Raw genomic sequence first — 22,749 nt, 5'->3', positions numbered from 1 at the left:
CACTGCTGCCCCCCGCAAAGTCGGGCTTGTTTGCCCGTTACAGACGGCTCTGCCCGTGATGGTTGTGAACAGGTAACGGTCTCAGGTACCCAGGCATATTTAAACATTAACACTGCGGTCTGGTGTTGGAGAGTTCAAAAACTGGGTCATCGAAGAGAGGAAAGCGTGGAAACTACAGCGTTCACCCCAGGGTTTGGCTAGCAACACGCTTCCACTTGAGGGTTTGCGGTCAGCCCCTCTCCTGCCTGCCCTAATCCTTCATGGTGTCGGAGAGTTGGATGCTTCATCAGAAGTGGAGATTTCATCCTAGGCACTGGAGCCGGTGCCCTGCTCCCCGCGGGGGAGCCCGTGGCCTGTGTAAGGAAGCAGTGCGGGCCGCGGCCGCGGCGGGGGGGGGGGGCGGGAGGCTGCTCCGCGCAGGATGACCCCTAGGTGGTGCCTGGATGCTGCAGATGCGGCGCCCGCGCGGCCAGGGGAAGGGCGTGCGAGGGAGGGATCCATCTTTGTCCAGCACCGCGGCACCCAGCGAGGCGGGGAGGCAGCGCCTGATGCCCCATGGGCCGCGTCCAAATGGCTGGAAAAGGTGAAAGCTGGGTCTGGGGGGACTCAGGGCAGTAATACCACACCCACCCCAGCTCGCCCCTCGCTGACGTGAGGCTCCTGGCAGCGGTCACAGACCCTCCTGAGCCCTGGCACAGGGCCTGGCATTGGCAGCACTTCCCCCCGGTCTTTCCCATCTGGCAAAGGGGGCTCAGCCCTAGGTGTGGGGTGGCTGGAGCAGCTTTCGGCTGCAGAGGGCTCTTGCCGGTGGCTCTGGGCCTCGGGGACAGTTTGCCTGGGCTCTGGGGCTGGCGCTAGCGCCCAGGCCCGTTGGGACGTGTGCTCCAGGCAAGGGAAAGTGACGGTGTAAAGAAACCCCAGCACTGAGGGGCGGGGAGGGCTGGGCCCAGCCCTGCCTCCTGGGGAAGAGGCTGCTGCTTTCATGCCTGGCAGGGCCTTGGCCCCAAGCCGGGTTGTCGGCCCGCAGGGAGGGAAGCCGGGAGAGAGCCACCGTCCCGTTCAAGTGAAGCCCCAGCTCGTTCTGGGGCTGACAGGAGCGCGGGGAACAAGCAGAGCCAGAGCCTAATTTTTATGCCATTTTCCCTGCAGCTGCGAGCTGGGAACACGCACGAAACCAGATGACTTCACCCTGGAAAGCGCACGGTGCCTGAGCCTGGCCGTCGCAGCTGGGCAGCGCCAGCGGTGGGTGGGTCAGTGACGCACGTGTCCAGGGCAGCGTGTTGGAGAGGGCCAGCTGTGTCAGGCACCACGGACCCCCACGGCCACCGAGGTCTGCTGGCTTTCACACGAGGCAAATGGTTTGCTCTGGATGCACCCTGAGGGGAGGACACGGGCCTGAGCCCCAGGCCCATGCCCTGTCCAGTGGACTGCAGCCACCTGGTCTCCAGCAGTTCGGTGGAGCCACGCGGGGAGGGACAAGTGGGGTCTCCACGGGACACGCGGGGTCCCCCCAGCCCCTCTGGGGCTGCTGATTGGCTCTCTGGGTGAAACCTGGCCAGGCCCAGGACCTGAGACTTCACATCGGGGAGAACGTGGCAGTGTTGGGCCACGTCACGTTGGTACTTAAGGCCTGCTTTGGGCAGCAGCAGCAGAGCCCCAGGCCCAGATCCAGAGTCTTGGAGCTGCTGTTCATCTCGCGCTCCCCTGCTTTGCCGGTGCCGCTTCCCGCGGCGTTTGCCTCGCAGGCCGACAGCTGCTCTCTGCCGGGAGGCAGAGCGCTGCTGTCCCGGTGGCGGCAAACGCCGCCGCGCTGGGGAGACGGGGAGGGCTCCAGCTCCCCAGCCCTGCTGGGTTGCTCCCTGCAGCCGGGCCCGTGGGGCCCCGTGAAGGGTGCTGCTGTCCACTGCATCCGGCAGAGCAGTCCCCGCCTGCGTCCTCCCACGCACATCTGTGCAGCATCTGGCCCGCGCTGGGCATGTTCCTTGTCCCTGTGCACATGCAAGTTCAGATGGCTGCGTGCAGGAGACGCGCAGAAGCCGGCAGCTCGCGACGCAGAGACCCAAGCGCTCGGCAGAGAGACGGACGTGGCTGGATGGGTCCTGGCATGCGCAGGTGTGCCAGCAATGGGGCCAGAGCCTGAAAGCTTGCTGCCCAAGGCCCTCTGCTCTGCACGCTGTTGGTCCAGTGGCACCAGCGCTGACGGTGCCCGTTCTCTTGTCCGGGGGCTCCTCAGCTCCGTGCCCAGCGCCGAGGACAGCGAGTGCCTCTAGGTCCTGGCGAGAGGCACCAGAAGCATGTGCCTTGCTGCTGCAGCTCGGAGCGGTCAGCAAAGCACGGCGCTTTCCCTGGCAAGACCGAAGCATCGGGGCTTTGTCCGAAGGGGTCGTTAATACAGAACCCTGTGCGGGGGTTGCTGGCCAGGCCCAGGTGTGGGAGGACTGCCCAGGGCACATGAGGCGAGTGCGGGCACCTGCGTCTGCACCACGGGGCTGAAACCAGGCTGTGGCTTCGCTGCCCGGCAAAGACGCACGCAACTTATCTGCGCTTAATGGAGGCTGAGCAGAGCGGGCAGCTTGCATGCGGACCGGCCCCAGGTCAGCTGCACCTTGCAGGGCTCCCGCAGCTTGGCCTGCGGAGGGGAAGTGTTGCTGCTCTTCCCCAGTGCCTACAGCCTGCACTGATCTCCCCGCGGCTCCGGGCTCGCCTGCGCCAGGTCATCGCGGAGGCATGCAGCAAGGCCAGTGGAGCAGGAGGAGGGTGAGTTTGCTCACCTGCTTGTTGCTTGGCCCCAGACATGGACACGGCCTGTCCAGGAGTGACTGTTTGTGGCCTGACTGGAGGGACAGGGTGGTTCTGCCTGGCACCCTGCAGCTGTGCCCCCTTTGGCGATCAGCCCTGGCCTTAGGATCCAGTGCAGAGGTGGGATGCACCATGCCAGCTCTCTGCTCAGTACGTGGCTTGGGATGGGGCCTTTCCCAGAGCATCCTCTTCTCTTACCCCAGGCCTGCAGGACCCTTCTCACCACTTCCCTGCAAAGGCCCCTTGCCGGTCCTTTCTCCCCTGCCACAGCTGCTGCATCTCTCCCTTTGGGGAAGGGGCTGTGCTGTAGCTGCTTGACTAGCACGTGGCTCCCCTGCATCTGTTGCCTTGGCGACCTGTGTGGCCATCTTACTGGTGCTGGCAGAGCTGGCCGTGCAGCGATCCAGCCCTTGGGGCTGTGCTGCCTCAGCTGCTTGTGCTAAATTCCCAATTAAATCCCCTTCCAGAAGAAACCTGCCCCTGGTCAGCAAGGGCCCGTTTCCAGCATTGACTGACTCCTTAATCCATACCAGCTCTACTTCCAAAGGAGGAGCAGAGCAGGACTAACCCCATCCGCGCTGTGGGGGTGGCTTGGCCGGGGCTGCGGTGGCGCTCGGTGAGAGGCAGGAACGCTGCCCGCAACCCGCTCGGCACCGATGGAAGAGTCTCGGCGCGGCAGGGCCAACTCCCTGGTCAGCGCGGGTGCCTCTGGATGGCACCAAGGGAGACGGAGGCTGTCCCACATCCAGTTTGCACCCAGGCAGCCTGGAAGAGGGGGTGTTCAATCTGCCTGGGAGGCCCCATGTCAGGGAGCTGGGCCCTCTCAGGGTAGTGAGCGGTGCCCAGGCTGAAAGCATGGGGCAGCTGCAACACGAGCGCTCGTGGCATTGCAGCGGCCGCGTTTCCAGGTGCTGAGTGCTGGCCCCACTTGCAAGGGCTGTTTGGTGGCTGTGTGTTGGCCCCTGTGTGAGTGCGAGGGGCCACGAGGGCATGGCACCTGCTTCCAGGCCTGAGCCCAGCCCTCGATGTATCCCAGGGCGCCTGGGGTCTGTCCGGGCAGGTCAGCTGTCTGCTGTGGCGCAGCAGGCTGGGGCCCTTCCTGCACTCACGAGACCCGAGGGGGCAAGACCCACAAAGAAGGGAGCCAGTGACCTGCATGTGGAGGGACGCAGCTGGCTCTGCTGCGGACGGAGCAGAGATGGAGCGCATCTCTGCGCTCAAGAGCATTTCAAGGCCTCGTCCATCGCTGCTGTCAAAGGCATGAATGAAACCCAAATGGACGTGAAGGTCATGGGCAGGCGGCAGTAGGGCATGGGCACTGCTGCCACGTACCAGCTCCCAGCCGGGTCCCCTCAGCCTTCCCTCCCGCGTGCCGGCTGGCGGGGAGCGGGGTGAGCCTGGCTGTAGCGAGCCGCATCCTGCTCGGGCGGTCCCTGCCACGTCCTGTGGCGCGTGGCCCAGGCGGCCGTGCTAATACGAGCGCTGGCACAAATTCCAGCCTCCATGAGCACGGTTATTCTCGCTTCAGTAAGTCAGGCCTCTAGCTCAGCACAGGCAGATTTCCTCCAGACGCCATCCTCTGCCAAAGGCTGGCTATTCGCGTGCCCGCAGCAGATGGCTGGTGCTGGTACGAAGGCCCTGCCAGGCCAGTCTGCTCTTTGTTTCTACGGTGCGATCCCACATCACGTGTCAGGCCTCCCTGGCACTCTTCTCTGTGGCCCGGGGTATTTAGGGAGGTCGTCCCCGCGTGGCGCGGGGTCCTGAGCCTGGGCCGTGACTCGTGACTTGCCCCGGGGTGTTCCAGGAGCAGAAGCCGGTGTTGCCCCCCCCGGGCCTGCGCGTGGTGGAGGTGGGTCCAGTTCACAGAGCAAGACTGTGATCCCCATTTTGGCAAACTTGTAATTAACTTAAAACAAATGCCCGGGAAGTGCCGGCCCATTAGCAGCCTCTGCTGCCTGAGACTCATCCCTGCTAATTACCCAGCGTGTCAGCCTGGGCCGCCTGCAGATAGCGCAGCTCCCTATTTGCATTTAAATTAAAAAACATATTTTAAAAATAAAGGTTTCATTAAGGCCTGTTTGTTTCTCGCAAGCTGTTTTAACTCCTCGCTGGCGTCTGGCAGCTGGCTCAAGATGGGCCACGCCGCGTTGAGTTCCTCGCGGCAGGCGAGCTGCAGAGCAGGTCCGGGTGAGATGTCGGCGGGGCTCGGGCGGGAGCTCAGCCCCTCCCAGGGCGCAGGACCTGGCCCGTCGTGGCCGGTTTCCGGGCGAGGCTTCGTGCCCAACTTCCACGAGTCCCTGCCGCGGCCGGGGCCACGGGTGCTGCCGCGCTGGAGGGAGCCGTCCCCCTGCCCGTGCTCGGTGGTACCTGGCCTCGCCCGCAGCCCTGCCTTTCCTCCTGGCTGCGCTCCCTGCTGCTGCTCAAGCCTGACGGCTTTGATTTCTGTCTGGCCGCTCAGGAACATGAGGCTTTTGACGGTTGCTTCGGCCCTTATTCTTCCCTTAATGTTGTTGTTGTTTTGCGTTACTGTCAGAGCCGATCTTATTAAAGCGCCTTCCCGGCCTGACCGCGGGAGATGAAGAGCGCGAATGGCTGCGTAAGCTCCCAGTCCTGTCTGGGGAAGCGGCCTGCGTTATGGATAGGGTGGCGTGGCGATGGGAGAACGTGGCTCTGCTCTTTATCCAGGCCTCCGTATCCCGGGAGATTCGGCCCTGGGCTCCGGGCGCCGGGGGCCAGTGACGTGACAGCCCCTGCCCGCAAGGCTATTCCTGGTGGGGTCTTCCCCAAAAGTGAGGCGGTCGCTCCCAGGGGAACCTCTCTTGGCTTTGCAGCGTGGCTCCATCGTGCGTGCGTTGGAAGGTCTCCCGGCAGCCCCAGACCGCAGCTCTTTCTCCCTCTGCCCTTGCTGCTCCGGGGCTGGCGGGGGGGAGCGTGGTGCGCCTGCTCCCCGTGGGGTTCATCACGCCCAGGCCATGTGCAGCCACATCTGTGGGTCACGGCGGCTGGTATCTTGCCAGGCCCTACCGGGGAAGGCCCGGGCTGGCCCCGGGAGATGGGCTGCGCTAACCCAGATGTGCTCTTTCCCGAGGAGCGTGGGAAGCTGCTGCAACTGCAGGCCTGGGGGTCAGTGCACGCATGTGGTCGTGTTTCTGCCCCAGGGACCTGCCGCGGTGGCTACGGAGAAGAGAGCTCGGTCAGCGGAGCCTGAGCATAGGGTGTCGGCGTATGAGTTCGTACACCCGCGCGGCATACCGCGGCTCCTACCGGCAATGCAAGGACTGAGCTGCCAGGAGGCAGCCGGCCAAGACAGGGGCTTCCCTCCCCTGCAGACGCATGGCGGGACCGTCTCTTGGGGGAAATCGTCAGAGGTCCGGCTGTGCTCTCGGGCTGGTGGAGGAATGCCCTTTCTTCCCCCTTCTTCCGTCTCCGCCTGTCCCTTAGGCAGGGCAGGCACCAGCCTTTTCCCTTGGGCCTTGGAAGTGCCCGGAGCTGCAGGGGCGCTGGCATAGAGGAACAGCGCGCGAGGACGGTGTGTGCACCTGGGACCAGGCAATGTGTACCCCGACCCCTGCCCCGGGAGACTCGGGACGGAGCAGCGTGAGGTGAATCAGCCAAGACGCCCTCGCTTCTGCTGGTAGTTCAGGTTGCGCTGGGCACTCGGCGTCCCGTTGGATTCGGTGCAGCGAGGTGCGTCCGTGTGACCTTGAGTGTGTGAATGATGCAGCTTTGCTGGCAGAGACGGTCTCGGAGGTGATAACACAGGCTTACCTCAGCCAGCAAGTAACCATGATGAACGGGCTGGCAAGGGAAGGACCTGCGCGCGCGTGTGGGCCTTCCCTAGGACAACAGGCTGTGCTGGAGGCTGCCAGCACCCCTTTGCATGGGGCCTGGGGGCTTCAGCAAGCCTCCATCAGCTGACCCGCTGGAGCACTTGGCTCTCATGCCACTCCTGGCCCGAACTGCCTGGGCATGAATGCGGGGATGCTGCGTGCAAGAGGAAACACCCCTGAGCCATGAGCATGGCATGCCTGAGCCTGTCCTGCCCAGCAGCCTGGCAGAGTGGTGCTGACTCGTTGCTGGTAAGCCCTTGCTGGATGTGGCGTGGATGCTGCCATCTGAAATACACCCAGGCTGGAAGCACCAGAGCCACGGTCACGCATGTGCCCGGGCTGCTGGGTAGCCGGCAGCAGGTGTGTGGGGAGCAGGTTGCAGCCAGGTTTACACTGTAAACTGCCGTCCTACTCTTCAGTCCCCAGGCTGCCTTCTCCAAGCTGCCCCATAAACGTGAATCGGCGAGGGGCTTTGAAAGGAGTGCACAGTCTCTCGGAGAGAGGAGGGAGCAGGAGAGCTGCAGCCTACAGCTTCAGAGATGCTACTTGGACATCCTGGGTCTTGATCCTTCTAAGGCCTGAAGATGCTCCTGTACCTACCGGACCCCCCGGCCCAGGGCCCTGGACCCCTGCGTTCCTGGGGAGCCTGGCAGCACCGGGCTGGCTCTTGCCAGGAGTACTGCCACTCCATCACTGAGTGGGCCGTAATCAGGGAAGGTTTGTCTGTGATGAATTGGCGGCTGCTATTGCAAGCAATTATCAATCAAGAAGGTGCTATGAGCTAATACCGGGAAGCTTACTGGGAAGTCAGGAAAATAGCATGTTAGACTCCTTGAATATTGCTCGATGGGTAGAGAATACTTACGGGCTAATTAGAAACCTGGAAAGACTCCAGGAATCATCCCAAGGGGAGACGAGGTGTTTGCGAACTGCCGCTAGCCGGGCTTAGACCTGCACCTCTGGGGCCGCGGTGGGGAGACTTGTGCTGGCCGCGCCGTGCTTGGGGCGGGCAGCGTTGCTTTCCAGCTCCTCCTAGGGTTCCTCTTCCTTTCCTTCTCGCCTCCCACCAGCTCCTCCTCATGCGTCTCGTGGGTCATCGGCTCAGCTGGACCCATCCGCATCCTGCCGAGAAGCGAGATTGTGACGGCTGTGCTTCTGCTGCGTGGCATCTGGCTGTGTTGCAGGACACGGGGCTCAGCCTTCAGCGACAGGCCTGTCTCCCTGGTGAGAGTGGGCTCATCCCACAAATGCCTCAAGGGCCCGCGTGTCCCCTGTGCAGCGGGGATGGCTGCACGGCTGGGCTGGCCTCTGTCTGCGGTGAGCCTGAAAGCTGAGCCTGTGTGCGCTCAGCGCACAGGTGACTTGTAGGTTTGGTCTCAGGACGGAGTCCCGGCAGACACCCCGGATCGGACTGAAACCACGGGTGCAGAGGTATCACATCCGGGTCCTTGCAGAACAGCTACGGGGGCGGTGGGGAGGCCAGTGCCCACTCGCATTTGGCAGGTGGCGATCAGACCTTGCCTGCAGCTGGAGAGCATCCTATTTGCACAGCGTGCGTTTGCTAGGGTGGGGAGGAAGCACTGCTCTCTGTCCTTCACCAGCATGAGGCCTGAGATGGGATGATGCCCAAGACGATCAGTAGCTCCGCAGTCCCCTGCGGCTGTGGCTGTGAGAAATCACGGGTCAAAGACATGGCCCAGCACTTGTGTCAAGGGAGCCGTTAGCAGTAGAGACAGGAAGATATCTCAGCCCAGGGCTGACCGCAGCTTCGAGAGCCAGGCTCCCATCCTGTGCGCCTGCTCTTCCAGCCCATGCCCATGCCCATGCCCCAAGCCCTGGAGAGGCCTCGGTTGGACAGGGCGGTACCCACTGTCCCACATGCTTGTGCCTTGTAACAGGCCTGCTGGCGGCCTGCAGGCTGCACCTGCCCAGGGCAGCAGCTCCGGCGATGTCCAGGCACTCGGGGGTTTGTCCTCCCCATGCAGGACTTGGCGTGCAGGCTTTGATGCAGCTTCAGGATGAGTTCAGCACAGCCTGGCGTCTCCTCTCTCCAACAGGCACGAAAGGAAGGAGTTGTTACCACCAGTGCCCAAGGCGCTTGCCCTCTGCAGACTTCTGCTTGAGCACAGCGAGTTCAGAGAGGTTTTTGCTTCTGGCCAGCAGGCATGCAAGCCAGCAACTCCTTGCCACCTTGGAGTGGTTTTCCTAGCGAACCCTAGGGCGGTGGAAGATACCTGCTCTGAGCTGACTCACCCAGGCGTAAGGCGGAGAAGGATGCTAATGTTTCCAGCCCAGGCTGTGGTGCAGGCTCCCCTGTGCGTGTGAATTGGACATGAGCAGCAGCACAGACTCCTGCCCAAGACCACGGCTGCCTGCCCTCGGCACAGCCTAGGTCAGGCGGGAACAAAGCGATCTCTCGCACACTGGGGCACAAGCGTGTCTGTGTGGTTGTGTGTGCTAGGGAGTGTCTCACGTGCCTCCACCTGTCTGGCAGACGAGGTTCTTTGGGTAAATCTGGTATATTTTATTAGACCAACTGAAATAATTGGAAAAATACTTCTTTGCAAGCTTTTGGCTACAAACACTCTTCTTCAGGGAGAGGAAGGATCACTTGCTGCCTACGTCCTTCGACCACCACAGCTACAGGCAACACCCCTCCACCCCTCTGGGCTCTCAGCTAAGCCCGCTGCCTGCTTTGCCTCTCCAGAAGCCGGGAAAACCCTGCTCTAAGAGCGAGCCTGCAAAGCAGCTAGCAGCCCCCTCCGCGCCGCTCGGGCCGTGCGGCGAAGCGCCGGGACGCGGCTGAAGGAGCCGCTCTGCGGAGAGCTGCCGCGGCCTGGCCCGCGGCCTGGGGCGGCGCAGTATCCGTGCAGCGGCTGCTGCGTCAGTGTGGACCGCTAAGCTGATTTCCCACAAAGGTAATTTTCTGCTCCTCTGACTCGATTCTCTTCATCCCGCAGAACGTAATTAGTATCCCTTCAGTGTTCTTTTATGCCCAGCTAATTGCACCTTGCTTCAGGAGTTAAACTTCATGCCTATCCATCTAGGCTAGTGCAGTAATATCTAATTAGGGACCAGGCCAGGCAGAAATGTGCATGCGGGGTACCGCCTGTGCCAGTGGAAGCGCTTCCCGGTCACCCCGCACGCAGGGCCGGAGAGTCGCGTCTGCGCTGCACGGAGGCTGTTGGCAGGGCTGCAGCCCGCCCCACGCTGCCGCGGGAGCTCTCCCTGCATCTCGGGGAGGGGGTGCAGCGCAGATTGCGCTTCCCTTCCTGATCAGGGCCCCCTGGGCTTGCACGGTGCCGAGTCAGCTGGGTCTGCCTGCGTTCCCCTGCCAGACCTGCCCCGAAATACATCTCAAGGGCACCCAAGTTACGATGGGGCTCTCGCATGCAGAGCCATCGCCGGGCCTGGCAGGTGCCCCACGCTCTCCCTGTGCAGATGCAAACCCATACAGGCTTTTGCTTTTGAGGGGTCTTCTAATACGGGGCCGGCTTTTGGGAGAGGGAGGAGCTGCCTTGCCAGCCCTGGAGGGGAATCTTCCCCCCAGCCGCTGCGTCTGGTTCACGCCCCTGGCCTGCGTCTTTGCTTCTGGGGCAGAGCATGCCACTGCTTTATGAAGCTGAGTGGGGCAGAGAAGGACACGGGCACCCTGCCGCCTGGCCCCTCTGCAGGTGGAGCAGGGGTTGCCCATGGGTGCAGCCAGCGGCAGCTGCGGCCCGATTAGACTCAGCTGCACAGATGATGGCTGGAGAATACTTGCTCCTCCTTTGCCTAAACTGCTCCGCTTTCCATAGGCCCCTGGGACTTCCCTGCAGCAGCAAGTCTCTCCGGAGAGGTCCTCAAGCGTGTCACCGAGACCAGCTGCTGTGCCTGGGAGGCAGGGCAGGGTGGAGACGGCGGGAAGTCCCAGGTGAGGCCCCCAGGATGGGAGATGGAGGCGGCAGCTTTGGGAAGCATCTGAACCCAGGAGCCTGCAGCTATTCTGGGCCACGTCTCGATCCCACCTGTGTCCCCTGCCTCGCACTCCCTCCCCTGGGATGGCACTGCTGTCAGCTGCAAAAGCTGTATGTGTCCTGTGGGCAGAGTTGTGAACCGAAACGTGCTGCTTTCTATAAGCTGGCCTGCATCGCGGCCCCGGGGCGGTGAAACAGAGCAGGCAGGAGCTGCCGGTCAGCCTCGTCATTGAAGCGAGCAAGTAGAAGCACAATGGAGGAGCACCTGGTTTTGGCTGTATGCACTGGTGGGTCCCTGCCCTCCACAGAGGGTGCAAGAAGCTGTACTCTGGTCCTCTCCTGAGCAACTTGATCCCTTGTTCCTCTTCCTCTGACATGCCTCTAACCCTCCTGATTTTGGGCTGGGTTCAGCCGTGCTCCGCGGCTTCTGCACCGCCCAAGCAAGCCCCAGCACGGGGGGGGGAGGTAGCCGGGGCCCGGGTCACAGTGCTGAGAGGAGGTAAGGGAAGGTTGAATCAACACATCCAGGGGCACATGCTCAACATAAAATGGTGCATGTCCCTGCCTGGCTCTAACAGGCTTCGTGCCCCTCTGTGCACATCTCACCCTGTCAGTCCCCAAGGAGTTTGTTTTCAGGTCCAAGGAAGTCTAGGCGGCTCTGATGAAGCAGGTGTGGGTACTAGCAATAGAAACTTGAGTATAAAGACCCGTGCACCTCCAGTCAGATACCAGCGAAATCATTTCACGTGACTTGCTTCCAGTCAAAAGCTCAGAGGTCGAGCACTACCTTTGCCCTGCAAGCTGCTCCTGGACCAGCTGTGAGCAGCAAGGTGGCTCAAGATGATGCAGCTCATCTGGAGAGAGCTGCAGGTGATGGGGGCCAGTGGCTGTCAGGCTGTTTGCTGGGTAAAGGTGACGGTGGCTATGGCAGGAAAAGGACTGTGCTGCTGTTGGGGGTGGGAGCACTGCTGGGAAGTGGATGGGCTTGTGGTGTTTTCTTGCCTCACAGAAAACCTCCCGAGCCTTCTGTTCTTGGCTGCGACACGGCTTCATCTGCTTCCCCGGCTCCAGAAACGCTTCCTCTTCTGCCTCCGCTCGCTGGGGAGCTGGCTGTTCAGCGCAAGTACGTGCGATAATCAAGTGTATTGATGTTTCCACACTTGTGTTTTTTATAGCTGATTTTTACAGACCCGAGTCTGCGATAAACTGTCAGACCACACCGGCAGGCCTCTCGAGTGCAGAGAGAGCTGAAAGCGCACCGGCGATGTGCTGTTCTGGCAGCCACCCTCTGATGTCAAACCTGCCTTGCCACCCCAAAGCCAGCCCCTGTGAAACCAGGCTTTTCTCCAGCGGCTGTAAAGGGAAGCAGTGAGGCCCCCTGAGCCCCTTGGAAGAGTTGTGTGACGCGCCCGGCGGCCTCGCTGGATCGGGCTCGTGTGCCCCCGTGGGTGGGCGACCTTTTACAGTCCCCGTGTGAACACGCTGGCCCGGGGGCCGTCGCCAGCACCGATCCTTCCCTCCTGAAAACCGCGATGCGGCCGAGCAGGCCGGCCCCAACCGCACCCCGGACGGGGCTTTGTCGGCACCGCCGCCGTGGTCTGAAGGGCCGCACGGATGCGTTTGCACCCTCGCGGACCCTGGAGCCACGCACCAGCAGCTCCTACCTGGGGCTTTGGTGTTTCCAGGAACGGGGCTCTGCCAGCATCTCTAGGTCAACAAAACACGTGGAAAATGTCCTGCAAGTGCAAGGCACTGAGATCTGAGGGAGAAGGGCTGACTCTCGGGTGCAGGGTGTTTCTCCAACCAGCCCATGCCTGTTGGACCGGGGCAGTGCAGCGTGCTGCAGGTATTCGGCATCCTTGCGCGGGCATGTAACGATCAGCATTAAAAAAAAAAAAAGCAGCCCTGCGCATGGGGCCTTCCAAGAGCTAACTAGGCTGCGTGCTTGGAGCCTGCGTTAAGCACAGCTGATTATGCATCGGTGACTTTGATAATGCCGGGGACTGGAAAGGAAGCACTGCTCGTCCAAATCACGTCTGCTTTCAAGTAGCTCAGTCCTTCCAAGCGCGCTGCTGCTTAGGAGTGTAATGTTGTGATGGCAGCTGTAAGGCGGGTAATTGGATGGGGAGGTAGTTGCTGGAGCTGAGATTAAACGGAGCGTTGGCAAGGGCGCGCTGCGCGGGGCGGGGCGGGGCGGGGTGCCTGGGCACCTCCAGGACGAGGTCCAGGGATGGAGGAAGGGAAACGCTCCCGGGGGGCAGGCAGCGGGGGTTTTCGCATTCCCTTCGTTGCACGGTCTTCCTCGCGGCCCCAGAGCACGGCGCCTTGGCGCCTCGGGTCAGGCGGTGTCTGGCTGAGGAGAACAGGCCCCCTGCCCGGCCGTGCAGAGGAAGGGGTCGCGGGGCTGTGCGGAGCCGTGGAGCTGCTCCTACCACGCGCCACGTTTTCTCCACGCGAGGGTTTTCCCAGGGCTGTGATTTCGCTGCTTCAGGTCTGGGGCGTGGGAGCGGACGCCTTCTTTCCCTCTCTGGGTTGCAGGCGCAGCGAGGTGCCGCCCTCGGCTTGTGATCCGGCGGCAGCCGTGCCCATGGCACGCGACAGACCCCTCTGGCAGGCTGGAGCCAGGCCCTCCAGAGCCCAGGGCCGCAGCCGAGGCTGGCAAAGCCGCGGGGAGTCTTTGACAGACGGCTAGGAGCTGTTGCATCTAAGTCCCTCTGGCTTTGAATGCGGAGGTGGTACAATCTCGTGGCCGAGGCTACATCGGCGGCACCTCTTACCTGGTGGAGGCAGCTGTAAGCCTGACCTGTGTGAGATCCTGGCACGGGCCATTCAAGCCGTGAGGAGCCATGGTTCGGATGCTGTGGGGCCTCCCCTCCCCACCAGATGAAAAGCTGGGTAGCTGGTGCTTTTGGGGTGGGCATCTCGCAACATCCCCCCCCCACAGCCAACAGCAATGCTGGTCCACTTCGCTGCATCCTTCGTCTGCGTGTTGAGGCTGGGCAGGAGAGGAGCTGGGATCCGGGAGCAGCTCGTGGGCAGCAGCTCAGGCCTCCCCGTTCCTCTGTAAGCGCGTGAGGAGCCTCGTTGTGCCTCTTCCTGCAAGCAGCATCCTGCTAGCTTCCTGGTAGCCTGCAGCATCTCCCTGCGCTCGGCTCCTGCTGCCCCGAGCATCCGCTGGCTCGAGCGCCTCTTCGGCCCCGTGGGGGAGGCCGCTCCGCCCCCCTCCAGCGCCATGCTGGGGCTCCTCCAGACACGCGGCTCCCGGTGACACATGGGCCTCGCGCCTGCAACACCTCTGACAATTGCTTCAAACCGCTTCCAGTTCTGCGGCAGAGCTGACCGAGCGTTTCCAAGGCGGTCCCGCTGCTTCTCGGGTGCCTGGGCAGCGCCGGCTCTAGCTGGCCTCAACCATGCTTCTTGTCAGGGCTTGCGACGCGGGGAGACTCACCAGCCTAATTAAGCCGCTGTTGCAGTACCGGGCTGGGCATCCTGCTCTAGAGAGAGCCACCGATGCTTTTTGAGCTGGAAGGAGTGGCCCCCAGCCTGTCTGCTCCTCTGTCTGGCTGCTCTGGTGCCGGCATGCTGGGAAGCTCCCTGATGCAGGCTCGAAAACTTTCCCTCTTTTCCTCTTTCAGCCAACAAATGAGATGAGATGTTGCTGGGTAAAGCTGACAGAGGTTTTATATTTCAAGCCCTACCCGTCATAAACCCTTCCATTTATGCATAACAGGAGCGAGTATCAAAGGGGTGGATTGGTCAGCCATGCCTAATGTAGATTGATGGCAAATCAGCTTCCCCATCTTAATTTGTTTCTGACCCAGAGCACTAGAGAGCTGGGTCTGTTATCCGGCCGGTGCGTTAATGACTCCTCCAGAAGAAGAGCTCCCCGGGGAGGAACGGTATCCGCTAACCTCGTCCCTGACGCGTTACGTAACAGCACCGTCCTCCCAAGGGCCGCAGTGCGCCCGGCTGGGCCTCTCTCTTGTTCGTGCCGCGTAATATTGTATTTTTGAGATTTCAAGAGCCTTGCGCAGCGAGGGAAGGCGCTGCGTTCTCATCGTGTCGCTTGTCTTGCGTCTCCCTTTGGAGTCTATTCTTAGAAGGCCTGTCGGCGTCGGCATTCAAAGCAAGCAGGCTTTCTCTTTCGAGGTCTCTGATGAATTCCTGCACCCCTATGTCCAGGCAGAAGAGAAAAACAACTGCATATCTGAGGAAGACTTATGGCCCCCGCGCCCCTTGGCCTGCGGGTGCGCAGTGCCTCCAAAGCACTTCCCAAAGGCTCGTGCAAGGGGCAGACGGGCATGGCCGCACACGGGGGAGCAGAGCGATTCCTTCCCCCCCAGATGAGCAGACGTGCTGGCGAGAGCCGCTCGCGTGTATCCAGAAGGTGATTTTGTTGCCGTGCTAATGAGGGACTTGACTTCATCCATTGCTTCGAGGGAACCTGCCATGCTGCAGTGCCTTTTGAAACGGCGCCCGTATTTGTGGTTTTACAGGCTTGTTGGGATTCTACCGCGGACGCTCGGTTACTGGAAACGCGTCCTCCTGCCAGGGGAATTACCTAGGCAGAGCGAAGGCCAGGCGTGCTCACGTGTAGCCTGCCACGTATCTGAATATACCACTGGCAGCAAGAGGGGCCCGTGGAGAACAGGACAGTGTCTTTGCATCATTTTTATGGAAAACGTGCCTCTTTTCCCTCTCGCTTGTGTGTTGTTGCCTCCAGGGACTGAAGAGGTTAGTGTCTTTCCTGCGGCAGGGGACCAGGGGTCAGTCGCATCCCTTGCTATGAATGGCGTCGCCTGGAGATGCAGCCGAAGACTGATGGTGTCCCTTCGACTCCTAGACGCTGGCTTCTTTTGAAGCGGCTGTCCTGTGCTGCCTCGCCGGCAAGAGCGATAGGGCTCCGACATGGGACTTAAGATCTTGTGAACTCAGCCGGAGAAGCCGCAGTGAGAAGGAGGGCAGCTAGCAGCAACCAGAGACCCCATCTCATGGAGCAGGGCAAAGCCATGGGGCACGGCTCTGAAGAGAAAGGGGTGCATCCCCAGAGACTGCATAATAGCGGGGGCTGAGCTCGCCGTCTCCCTGCACACAAGCCAAGACCTCTGTACAGCTGCACGAAGCGGGTGGCCGCGCAGCCCGAGGCCCCGACAGAGCCGGGCGGCCAGAGAGGGCTCCCAATAGCTAGCTCCTTCGGTGCGTGCCTCTGAGCGTGCAGACTCCTCGCCTGTTTCCAAAACCCGCTGGTAGAGTACGGAGAATCCTCTTCTGTAAGAGGAGCCCTCGCACCACGCCGCTTTGTCTTTCCTTTCTTTGAGTCGGTCTTTCTGAAGATGTCGGTAGCATCCCGCCCCATCGGGTCCCCCGTGGTCCTCTTGGCGCCGGGCACGTCCCCGGTCTGCACCATGCGAGCGGGGCACTCGGTGTGCCGGGGTGATGCGGAGTCAAGGCCCCGCGGGTTCATTCTCAGGCTCTCGTTGCAAGCACCGCGGCCTGAGAAGCTGTAGGGATGATGCCTGGGACACTTCCCTCTCCGCTGAGATGTTGACAAATGACCTGTAGGAACAGCTTAACCAGGCCTGTAATACTCAGCCTGAGCTGCAAGCTGTGTCTTCCTGATCCCACCAATGCTCTTCCTACGTGACGCCTGACCAGGATTTTTTTTATCCATGACTTTAACTTCAGGAATGGCCCGAACACCTTGGCAGGCAGCGCACCCTGAAGCCACCGAGGAACATAACTTTGCAGCCCATAGTAACTATCCACGCATGCACTGCTGCTCCCGGCCGGACAGTGGGAGGGCTCCGCGTTTCCTGCCGCCAGACAACTGGGAAACGGGCACCCCGCGCGGTCAGCAGCACGGTGCGACGGCCTGCGCAGGAGGAGCAGAAGCAGACGTGCCGGCGCCCCGGGGGCTTTTGTGCGGTGCAGGGCGCAGGCACTCCTGGAGCAGCCCGTTGCTCTCCTGCACTTGCGTGTGCCTCGCCGAGTCCCGTGGGCCCTCACTCAGAGGTGCTTCTGCAGCCGTGCACTCGCCGGCTCGCGCTGTCCGTGCGTTCAGCGGCTCTTTGTTACTCTCCAATTCTCACGTACTTCGTCTTGGTTGCCAGGGGTTATAGCTCTTGTTCCTTACCTCGGGCTTTGTTCTGTGCCGAGCCTGGTGGCAAACGGAAAGAGCACGGCTGCCGGGAGCCCGTAGGGAACCCTGCAGCGTCAGCCGGGCCGCGCCGCCGGTCGTCGCGCCCGACGCAGCAAGCTACGCATGTTCTGTGGCCAGGTCGCTCGACACGTGTCCCTCTCCCTCGCACGGGGCGAGGCCACGCTGGGGTGGTTGACTCTCGCATCAGAGGGGATTCCTGGGGGCTGCTGTGAACTAGGCCCGGGGGTGGAGGTCAGGGCCAGAACGGGCGTGGGAAGGCTGGGCGTGCTGGCCGAGAGAAGCTTGTTCCGCATCTGTGCCCATCGAGCCTGGCTCTAGCCGGCACCCTCAGCCTCCCACTTTCACTGTGCGCTTTTACACTGCTAGTCAGCTGAGTATTATGCCCAAAGCAAGGTCAACTCTGTCTCTCCAAGAGGGCAGTGTGGCGTGCAGCAGTAGGCCAAAGTGGGTGATTACTTTTTGTACTTTCTCTTTCAGAGATAAGGGGAAGCCTGTGAGAGGCATATAACCCTCAGCTTTGGAGAAGGCAGAAGCCATTTGCAGACTGAAGCTAAGAGAGTGCAAAGAAAGATAAGGCGCTAAAGCAGAGAAAGGAATGAAGATTGCACAAGGATTGCAGACAAATAACCAGGAAATTCTCAGGTATGTCAGGTGCTGGCAGTGAAACCACAAGTCAAGGGCCTACAGAGACGGCAGCACAATTCCCAGGCCCAGGGAAGCCTTCGCTACAGCAAAGGGACAGGATTTCACCCCCTCCATGCATGGGCAGGAGGGGAGCCGGCACTCGCGCACGAAGGGGACCCAAGCCTCACCCTTCCAGGTGTGCTTCAGCCCGCTCCACCTGGCTGGACCTAAATTCTCTCCTGGGCTTTGGGTGTGCTGTCAGCACGGCAGGTGACACTAACACAGCGCAAGTCTCCTCCAGCTCCTTTCCCAGGGCGGCTCGGGCCACACCCAGCACCTTCTCTCCTCCATCATGGTCCCTCATCTGTCACGTTTTGCTGTGGTGAGTCTTGAACTCGTGCCACCATTTCTAGATGGGCTGGGGGTCTTCAGGGAAAGCGCTCTGGATGGTCACAGCAGCACTTTGGCTGGGGGGGACCTTCAGCAGCAACCCCATCTCTAGGTCACGCTTCTCTGCCCTGACGCATTGTGCAGGGTCCCCTCCAGGGCACCCGCTAACAAGGCCAAGATGGCCAATAAATGAATGAGCTAATTGTGGCGGGATATGGAGCCCTCCATCCCTCCAGGAGGGGCTGGGGTTGGCTCTGCCGTGCTCGGAGGCTGAGGCAGGCAAGTCTGAGGGGTAGAGGGGTGTCCCAGCTGCAGCGTGAAGGGTGGTCAGGGAGATGCCTCCAGGGGCAGGGTACCAAACGCAGGGGGATAGCGATGTTAAAGCATCCTGGTGCCCAGCTGAGGGTGTGATGAATGGAGCAGCCTGACTGACAGCCGCCCCCCAAGCAGCTGCTCTCAGCTCTTGGTAGCAGACATTGCGGGTCTGGACAGGCTGGGAGTCCACGAGGCGGAAGGCGTGCACAGGGCAGGATGCCCACAAGTGAGCATGCGGCCAAGGTGTAGCATCGCGGGGGCCACAGAGGAGCGAGCCCTAGCGCAGGAGGAGCTCCAGGGAGCAGCGGCTGCTGCTTGGGTTTTGAAGCGACGCGTCAGTGGGTGCCGTGCGTGGTCGCAGCCAGCCCTCGTGACAGGTGCGTGCATGCGTCTTGCTCATAAACAGCCCTCCTCCGGGGACCTGCACGGGTTCCCCTTCTTCAGCAAGAACCAGTGCATTCACTACCCCTGTCAACTGCAGAAGTGTTACCAGGTGCAGCCATCATCATTAGGGGCTGTCATTTACGTCTGTTTTTACTTCTCCAGCTACTTTCCATTAAAAACCTGTAATTAAGATCATTAGAACAAAGACATTTCTCTTGTAAACAGAGTTCATTTCAGAAATATTTTTTAATTTGCAGGCCAGAGTTGTTAACTTACTATCTGGATAGTAAGGTTGTATATCTGTCTATATGAATTGACGTGACATGAGTGTTGCTAGCCCAGCATTTAGAGATTAATTTAAGGTATTGGCAATATTCTTTGTTTTCTAACCCCCTCCATTGTGGGGCAATGCTCACGCTTTCGGGAGAAGGCGAGACTTGCCGCGGGTGATGGCGTGACCCCGTGTGCTGACACCCGAACCCAGCCCTGGCCCCTAGCTTTCTCACGCTGGGGCGGGGGGGGGACAGCTGAGGAGCGCTGAGCTCTCTGCTGCAGTGGCTAAGCGCTGTATTTTCAGTTGTCTGCCTGTCTCCAATAAGGGAAATGCGAAGATTCACTGTGGATCTGTAACTCCATTGGAGCACCGTGGCGCTGTGAGCACAAATGGCCTCAAACCTCTCCAGGAAGCGGGAGATAGAAATCCCAGCTTCGGGAGCTGATTTCTGGCTGCGCAATACTCGGCATCTGTACGGGAGAGTGCCACCAAAGAGCAACTCGCATCAGAGCCGGCCTGTGGCATCGGGAGGCCTGGCGTCCTGCTTTGTGGCTTGGCTTCTCTGCCCTGCGGCCTTGTGTTGTCTTCGGGGTGCAGCCCTCGCCCTTTGTGCACCAGGCGAGGTGAGAGACCGCCGTGACACGGGCCCCTTCTTGCCGGCTGCAGGAGGACACGTCCCTTCCGTTTGCCCGTCTGTGAACACGTGTGCCATGGCGAGCTCCGGAGGTTCGCTGGCCCTTATTTCCCAGGTTTAAATATAATCACAGGCATTACAAGTGACCGTATAGGCAGCATGATTTACACTGGCTTTTCCTCCCGTTTGTGCTGCCTAGGAGTGAAGGCTCTTACCTCGCGCTACTGCGTTTAGCATCTTTATCTTGGGAGAAAGAAATATGAGCAGCGTGGCACGTTGGCGCCTGCCCGGCCGACAGGAGCGAATTCTGAGTGCACCACGTTCTTGAGGAGCAGCACGACCTGGTGGTATCGTGGCTGCCTCTGGAGCCCAGCGTGGAGCAGGTACCACCAGGGCAATAGCAGCCACGTACAGGAGGGTGAAAAGAGATTTCCTAACCTGCTTGGGGGGAGAAGACTCTGGCGGTTTCCCAAAAGCTCTTTCCAAATGCAAGGCCAGTCTCCACATCAATGAATGCTTTCACATTAGCAGCTGTGAAGTTTTTATCTTCTGCTAAAAAGGCATGAATTTTGCAGCAGCGAAATGCATTAGTGGTGGAGGAACTCTTCAGGCCCCCAGAGCCGGCTAACAGGGGTGTTTTGTGCAAAGGTGTCATCCAGCGCTGAGCATCCCTACCTTGACAGATCTCGCTCTTCCCGGCTGGCAGCTGCTGACTGGCGTGGGGCTGCCCCCTTGTTTCCTGCTCCCTGAAGAGGTGCGTGGCCAGTGGCATGTGGGTGCATACGGCTTCGCTGTCCTGGGAGCGGCCACAGGTGGAAAGAGGCTGCTGGTCTCCTCGCCAGGCTGTGTGGCGAGAGGTTGCCAGGACCCGTCTCTGGCTTCGGGCTGCCCATCTCATAACTTCTCAGCTGTTCGCCCCTCTTCCCGCCCCCAGCTAAAACTCCAAGCCCCGAGTGATGGAAACACAGCAGAGATGTTCTTCTTGGTGATTAACGACCTTTTGTGTCCCCCTCTTTGGCGGAGACTGTTTCTACCTGCGGCTAGGCTGCTCGGTCAGGAGCTCTTCTCCGGGTGGCGTGTGCCGGCTTGCTTCGGGAGAGGCGTTTTGCGTATGTTGGGGCGGCTGAGCTGTAGCTGTGTTCAGGAACAAGATGCTACAGCTTGTTAACAAAGCCTAGGGCCTGACTATCCCAGGGGAAGGGCTTTGCGGTGGGAAGCAGCGCTCAGGGGATGTGTGGCGAGTAGCAGCCCCAGCACAGAAGAGGCCGGACAGAGCGAGGGAGTGTGAAAGGAAGGGAAGCGTCTTATCCCCATCCTGTGCATGCAAAGCTGAGGCCCAGAGAGGTTCAAAGCCTTGTCCGAGGTCATGCAGGACTTAGAGCCAGATGTCCCAGATCTCAGCCCATGCCCTTTGTCAGCTGCCTTCAAGGCTCTCTTTCTTCACACCCTCCTCGGGGGCAGCCGGGCTGCTTGGCAATCCCTGAGAGCATCTGTACTTGCATAGTAGATTTTGCAGCATCTTTGAAGGCGTGGGGATAAGTGAGATGTTAGCTGACAGGCGAGATTCTAAGCTCCTATTAAAAAACAATCTTCCTAGAAAATAATTTATCAGTGGAAGAAAAGGAGGGGCAAACCGTGCTGTTGCCACTCAGCTTCCCTAGAGCAGCCCTCACCACTGCCTCTCACTTTCCAGGAGCTACAGGAGAGAGTTATAAATGAGCAACAGGGAAACTGTTTTACCGAGTTTTATTTTCTTTCAGTGTTACTATGATCTATGAGCCGTCACAAGCAGATCCCTTCCAAAGCAGCTATAATAAATCATAAATATTTATGGCATTTAATCACAAAGCGGCAGTAGAGCAGAAGAAATAATATTCCACCCGGCTGTGATGCACTCAGCATACATCCCAGGAGCAGCCGGAGGGGCCCGTTATTTATTTTTAGTGCTGAAGAGGCCCCGTGCCTAAGGCACCGAGTCCTCCTGCACTGCCGAAAGGTGGGTGGGAAGGCCTGGGGCGAGGGCACTTGAATGGGAGCTGAGCCCGCAAAAGAGAGGGGCGCTCCAGCAGTGGCAAGACCGCAGTCGCGGGCCTGGGAACAAGCGCTGGCCATGCTGCGCTGTGTGCGCCTTTGTGGCAGGGAGTCCCGGGATGGAAGCGGCCAAATCCTCCCTGAGGTGTGAACGCGGGGTTGAGGCTGGCCCCGTGGCGGCTAGAAGAGGTGACGGCTGCTGGGCTGGAGCAGCCAGGTACGGCGCAGTGTCTGGCGCTGCCCACGCCGCGTGCCTCCCGCCGTGTCCTTGGCCTGTGAGCTGGTGCGTCGCTCAGTCCCGACCGTCCCCAGCAGGCAGTAGCCGAGCTGGGAGCGGAGTCGCGCTGGGCGGACACTGCAGGAAGCACCGAACCCACAGCGTGGCAGGGGCTGAGCCCGAGGCCCACGGCCTTCGTTCGGCTCCAGGTCGGCACCCTGGGCCACCCGCCTCGGCAGTGCCGGGAGCCGGGCCGTGCTGGGTGTCTCTTGCCAGCCATGGATGCACAGCTGCTGACTGCCCCTGGGGCTTTTACTTCCAGGGGCCGAGGCCCAAAATCGGAGCATCCCAAAGCCACATGTCCACAGCCTGATCGGTGATGGGGAAGACTTCCGTGCTGAGGGAAATGATTTGCTTTTAAATTGATAGTGCTTCCCCAGTGACACTAAGCAAAGGCATGTGAAATATATCTCATCTCCTCCCAGCCCTTGCTGCAGGCAGGAGAGGAAGGCACGATACTTCTCCATCACCCTTCCAGCCAGAAAGACGTTTTCCTGGCAGACGTGAGGGACGCAGCCTCCTTCTCCTCTCGCTCTTTGAATCGCTCCCCGCACAGCTCCAGCCGTGGGCGCGGATAATGCTCGAGGTGATTGCTAAGAACAGTGAAATCCTGAAGCCAGGCTCCTCGCCCGTTTGGTCAAACAAATAAGTGCCCTGACTCTCCATGGGCCAGGCCACCTGGATGTGCCCCTGGTGTCAGGAAGAGCTGTGGGTGCCCGGGCCATGCCCCTGGGGCCCTGCCATCTGGGGTCTCCAAGGGCGCCGCCCGGGAGCCTCCACCCTGCCGAATGTAAGGAGTGGGAGCGTGCTCTGCCTCCTTGACAGTCAGTCAAGCCTCTGGAGCCCCCCCTGCACCGATGCGCGGACGTGCTGGCTTGCGGGCGCTGCAGGGGAGGCGTCTGGCTGTGGCCAGCACCTGTGCCCAGCACGGCAGAGCTCTCCCACGGTGCGCACTGGGCGCTGTCAGTAGTCACCCCACCATCACCAGACCCGCTGTGAGAAGAGGTTAACCAGCGTCCTGCCACCTGCCTTGCCTAATGGCGTGAATCAAACTGTCCTGTTTCGCTGGGACGCT

General features: G+C 60.7%; 1 long non-coding RNA gene across 1 annotated transcript in view; it reads left to right on the top strand.

Annotated features, from left to right (window-relative positions):
* Positions 1-22,749, top strand: part of LOC149853626 (uncharacterized) — a 37,835-nt gene that overhangs the window by 2,000 nt on the left and 13,086 nt on the right. Inside the window, exon 2 of the long non-coding RNA XR_016438911.1 lies at positions 17,223-17,751. This is a non-coding gene — a long non-coding RNA (uncharacterized LOC149853626). The remainder of the gene's footprint in view (positions 1-17,222; positions 17,752-22,749) is intronic.

Source organism: Crocodylus siamensis, chromosome 13, assembly GCF_052110815.1.
Source record: "Crocodylus siamensis isolate JL-2025a chromosome 13, ASM5211081v1, whole genome shotgun sequence".
NCBI classification, from domain to species: domain Eukaryota; kingdom Metazoa; phylum Chordata; order Crocodylia; family Crocodylidae; genus Crocodylus; species Crocodylus siamensis.
This window is presented reverse-complemented; position numbering and strand designations above follow the sequence as displayed.